We start from the raw sequence: 6,000 nt of genomic DNA, 5'->3' as shown, positions 1-6,000 counted from the left end.
TTCCTGCAGATTTTTTATGACTTTCTGTATCTGTTCAGGGTTTTGTCCTATTCCTTTGTCTTTCTCATTCGGGAACAACCTTTCACAAACCTCTAACTAATTACTTTAGAATAAAGTGACTTTCTTTTTCCCTTAACAAAAATGTATCTTATGTTCTTACACACAAAATTGTTTCCCTTCCATTTCTTATTTCTAGTAGTTTCATTTCCATATATTAATTATGATTTTTATCCATGAGTAACCTTTATTATACAGAGAAAACTAGGAAGTAGATCATCGTGAATTGTCTGTCATATATCAGCATATATGGTAATCAGCATATTTTATGGGTATATATCTTTCTCTCACAAGTTTTACAGTCATATTTAATGTAGGGAAAGAACATGCTTATTAACAGATCCAGATATCTCTAGCTTCTTTGCAAAAATAAGAAGTAAAAATATCTAAACTTATATTCATAATAAATGTTTTAGCAATAGCAGATATGATGAAGCATAATTATTTCTCAAATAAAGTTTGATAGAAAAATGACTCAATTTGATTAAATGCAAATCTATAAATTTTATAATCTTGGACAACTAGTAGATATACTGTTAGCTTATTTGACTAATAAACACAGGTGGAATAAAGATGTATGCTTGGATTATATACAATGCTGGCAATTCTGAAGACATACCTGTTTTTTATTAAGTCAATGATATCAGACTAGTCTTATTTACCCAAATCATGTGAATTTAGAAAGCATTTAGACTAATTTCTATATTTCTGAAAATTTTAGGAATATTTTATTTATATAAGTGCTTATTTTTCTCTAAGCCAATTAGAATACGGCTCCTTTAAAAGATTCTTAATTTTGCATACCATCTAGAGATAAGAAAATATCACATATATATAATTACGTAAACATACAAACAGATGCAAACAGAAGTCTTTGGCTTTCATTCTAAAAGTTTACCATGAGTTGGACGTACACACAGTAACACAAAACTCACTAGTGTATATATGAGTTCATTCTCATCTTTGCTTCGTTTTATATTTTTATTCAAATTGTGCTTCTGGCAGATGGGAGAAGTTATCTTCCATCTGCTCAATACGAGGGCTAAAGTTTTTTAACCAGTATTTGTAGAGGAGATTTTTAGGATTTTCATTTGCCCTGATAACGTAATCTTATGGAGGCTGTGAACTAAATTTTGGGCCAGAGGCTGAGGAGGTGTCACACAGCTGTTGAGCTCTCTCCCAGGCTCATCTGGGTGGATGAAATATTCAGTCTATTTTCAATTAGTCTCTTTAGCTTGGGTTGGCTGATTTTGGGGGTCCCTGAGTCTCTTGGGGTTTCCCAGGTAGCTCAGCTGGTAAAGAATCCACCAGCAATGCAGGAGACCCTGGTTTGAACCCTGTGTCAGGAAGATCCCCTGCAGGAGGGCATGGCAATCCACTCCAGTATTCTTGCCTGGAGAACCCCACGGACAGAGGAGCCTGGTGGGCTGCAGTCCATGGGGTTGCGAACAGTCGGATACAACTGAGCAACTAAGCAGGCACGCACAAGTCCCTTGAGGGCTTTTGATGAAGCAGAGAGCCTAAAGCTCAAGTGACTACAGGAATTTTAAAGGCAGAATGGGAAGAAAAAGGGGTTAGGAGGATCCAGTTTGGGAGGTATTAAGTTTTTTTCAAAGAAGCCATTGAAATTCTACATTATCCTCAATAACTCAAGCCAATAAGAAAGGAAACAGGCAGCTGATGCTGGAGTGACTGAGAAGATAGCTGGCAGGAGTTCGAGAAGGAGGGAGGGTCATAACTGGCACTTACTGAGAGGAGACCCAGAGAAGATAGTTCTGGGTGGTAGAAGACAGCATCTTGGTAGAGCAAGAGGCATGTTTGTGCCTGCAAGTCGCTCCAGTCGCGTCCGACTCTGTGTGACCCTATGGCCTATAGCCTGCCAGGATCCTCTGTCCATGGGATTCTCCGGGCAAGAATACTGGAGTGGGCTGCCATGCCCTCCTCCAGGGGGTCTTCCCCACCCAGGGATCAAACCTGCATCTCTTATGTCTCCTGCATTGGCAGGCAGCTTCTTTAATACTAGCGCCACCTGGGAAGCACAGGGGAAGAGGAAGGGATTGTAATTGCTAGCTTCTTTTGAGTAGATGGTAGGAAAAGTTGCCCCAGAATCAACTGAAAAAAATCTGGTTGTCTGATCCTCTGCATTAACTTTATTGGTAGGTTCTGTGGGTGTGACTAAGAATTGGCTGACCCTGTCAGTTGCCCTCGGTCATGGACCTACCAATCCATGATCCCAAACGGACTGCCCTGGGTGGCCGTTCTCAGAACCACAAAGGCAATGCGATAGAAGAGAACTGGAATTTAGACAGTCCCAGGGGATCCGGGAGAGTTAGTAAGAAAGCTCAGGTCCTCAAACGGGCAGTGGGTTGCCTCCAGACATAGACTCCAACAATCAGCGCCTCTTGGCTGGGAAAAGTCAGAGAGAACACTCTAGCTTGCAAAGTCAAGCTCAGGGGACACAAAATATAACACTCTTAAGGGGAACAATACGAAGGGGTAACACACACGGCAGAGAGAATGGCCGTATATCAGAGGGACTGGTCCAGACTTCAGAATCAGTGATCCAAAGGACTAGTTCTAATCAAACATGTATACCCATGGCTGATTCATGTCAAGGTATGGCAAAAACCACTATAATATTGTAAAGTAACTAGCCTCCAATTAAAATAAATAAATTAAACAATAAAGTAAAATAAACTTCTGGAAAATCTTAAAAAAATTTTATTCTGTGAATCTAAATTTAAGAAAATCTCCCTTTAAAAATAGAGATGAAAGCAGTGACTCTCTGACAGCTGGGGCAGCGTTTGTCTAGTGGTGGCGAGCAGGGGCGACTCTCTAGTTGGCACGAGCAGGCTTCTCATGGCGTCTTCTCTTGCTGTGGATTACAGCTCTAAGGCCTGTGGACTTCAGGAACTGTGGCTCCCGGGCTCTACAGCACAGGCTCAGTAGTTGTGGCGCGTGGGTTCTGTTGCCCTGTGGCAGATGAGATCTTCCCAGATCAGGGACCAAACCCCTGTCTCCTGCCGTGGCAGGTGGATTCTTTACCCCTGAGCCACCAGGGAAGCCCCTCTGGGCAGGATGATTTCAAGGTGCTTCTCTGTTTCCTGAGTTGTGTCTATTTCTTCAGGTTCTTCTTTTTCAATTTGATTCAGAATGAAGATACTTGATTTTTTTTCGTAAAGCTGGTGATCTCTGGTTTTCTGTTCATATTTAATGTAAACGGGCTGTGTAGCTGGGGAGGCTTCCTCTGGTGCTGTGGAAGGAACCTGGGTTCAGGCGAGGACTCTACGTCTAAGAGGGATTCTCCCCAGGCCTGTCGTGTGAGGCAAAGCTGGGCTTGTGAACTGGCAGATGGTAGTCAGTTGAGTGAAAGGGGTCAGCTCACTGTGACTGGGGCCTCCTCCATCTCCATCTTGAAAAAGGACCTTATTCTGGGTCACCAATATTCCCACTAGAAACATAACTATCCCCCCAAATTCTCTGATTTATTTAGAGACTATTTAGATAGTGTAGTATTGGATATGAAGGTAGATCATCAATTCTTTTTTAAAATCCAACATGGGATGCAGTTGTACTAGACAAAAACCAAAACAAAACCAAAAATCCCCATAATAGTATAATATAAATCATTATACTTAGATGTGTTATAATTTAATACAGAAATATGAAAAACAGAAGTTTATTTGCATCTAGAGATTATTCTGTAATATTTACTTTCTGTTACCTACATGGTGTTACTTAAACAAAATAACAATAGGACTAGTTAACAGTGGCAGTTAACAGTAGGTAACAGTAAAAGAATAAATAATAAATAATTAGAAGTGGTAGTGATTAAATACTGTGTGAAGAAATACAGTTTTTTATATTTTTAAATTTTATTATTGGGGCATACTATAAAGAACCTCTTGATGAAAGTGAAAGAGGAGAGTGAAAAAGCTGTCTTAAAACTTAACATTCATCAAACAGAGATCATGCCATTTGGTTCCATCACTTCATGGCAAATAGACAGGAAACAATGGAAACAATGAGAGGCTTTACTTTCTTCTTTCTTAATCTCCAAAATCACTGCAGATGGTGACTGCAGCCATAAAATTAAAAGACACTTGCTCCTTGGAAGATAAGCTATGACAATAGACAGCATATTCAAAAGCAGAGACATTACTTTACCAACAAAGGTCCATCTAGTCAAGGCTATGGTTTTTCCAGTAGTCATGTATGGATGTGAGAGTTGGACCATTAAGAGAGCTGAGCACTGAAGAATTGATGCTTTAGAACTGTGGTGTTGGAGAAGACTCTTGAGAGTCCCTTGAACTGCAAGGAGATCCAACCAGTCCATCCTAAAGGAAATCAGTTCTGAATATTCATTGGAAGGACTGATGCTGAAGCTGAAGCTCCAATACTTTGGTCACCGGATGTGAAGAACTGACTCCTTGGAAAAGACCCTGATGCTGGGAAATGTTGAAGGCAGGAGGAGAAGTGGACGACAGAGGATGAGATGGTTGGATGGCATCATCAACTTGATGGAAGTAAGTCTGAGTAAGCTCTGGGAGCTGGTGATGGACAGGGAGGCCTGGCGTGCTGCAGTCCACGGGGTCGCAAAGGGTCGGACACGACTGAGCAGGTGAGCTGACTGGAGCATAATTGCCTTACAACGTTGTGTTAGCTGTACAACAAAGTGATAGTATATTAATATTTTAGTTATGTTTTTATCTCATTCAATACAATTTATCTTAACCCTTTTTGGAAACTATTGTATATTTTCATTTTTTAGGCTATATTGTGTATTCCAAAGATGCATAAATGTGAAGATTTTGAAAAAAGAAACTCATGGAGAAGGAAATGCAACCTGCTCTAGTAGTCTTGCCTGGGAAATCTCATGAACAGAGAAGCCTGTTGGTCTACAGTCCATGGGGTCACGAATGAGTCAGACATAACTTAACAAGCAGCAGGGCATTTTTGAGGGGGTCAACAGTCCCAGGAAAGTTCAGGCACTCACCAAAGGCCTCAGACGGCAGAGCCAGAACTGTGGTGGAGGACTCCCAGCTCCCAGGCCTCTTGATCCTGGCCTCTAGCCCCAGATATGCATGTGGAAAACTAGAATCTGAAATATGCCTGAGGGCTTCCCTGGTGGCTCTGTGGTAAAGAATCTGCCTGCCAGTGCAGGAGATACAGGAGACCTGGGTTCGATCCCTGAGTTGGGAAGATCACACATGCCACGGAGCTGCTAAGCCCCTGTGTCACAACTACTGAGCCTGTGCTCTGGAGCCCGGGACCACGACTACTGAGCCCACGGCTGCAACTACCGAAGCTCATGTGCTCTAGAGACAGAAGAAGCCACCGCGATAAGAAGACCACATATCACAAGTATAGAGTAGCCCCTGCTTTCTGCAACTAGAGACAAGTTCAAGCAGCAACAAAGACTCAGCGCAGCCAAAAATAAAAAAAAGAACATTACTTTTTTAAAAAAGGGAAATACAATAGGAATAATTAAGTAGTTATTACTATATTTAATAAAAAATGACAATGACATATGCTTTATGTCCCTTGATATACTTGGATATTTTTACTCTGTTTTCTTTTCCAATAATGCTTCTTTGAATTGCTTACAGCTTAAAAAAAGAGAAGACTTCTTTTCTTTTATGTAGCAGTAAAACTGAACACTGTCAAAATTCACTGCCTTGCAGGGCTCTTGTTAAGTCCACGTCCATGTTATACTGATTTGGGGGCCAATCTAATGGCCTCAAGCTAAACCACTCCTTAACAAAGGCGTTTGGCCATGAGATAGATAGGATTTTTACTTCCTAGTGCTAGCAGGCTGTAGACGTGTAAGACTTAGTTGACAGCTTTCCCAAAATGTTCATTCACTTTGTACCTGTGGGTTTTCCTGGCAGATCACCCCTTTGCTAATCAGGTCCTTTGCATCTATAATTTCATCTAGGCTAG

Source organism: Bos indicus x Bos taurus, chromosome 27, assembly GCF_003369695.1.
Source record: "Bos indicus x Bos taurus breed Angus x Brahman F1 hybrid chromosome 27, Bos_hybrid_MaternalHap_v2.0, whole genome shotgun sequence".
In the NCBI taxonomy this organism is placed as follows: domain Eukaryota; kingdom Metazoa; phylum Chordata; class Mammalia; order Artiodactyla; family Bovidae; genus Bos; species Bos indicus x Bos taurus.
This window is presented reverse-complemented; position numbering follows the sequence as displayed.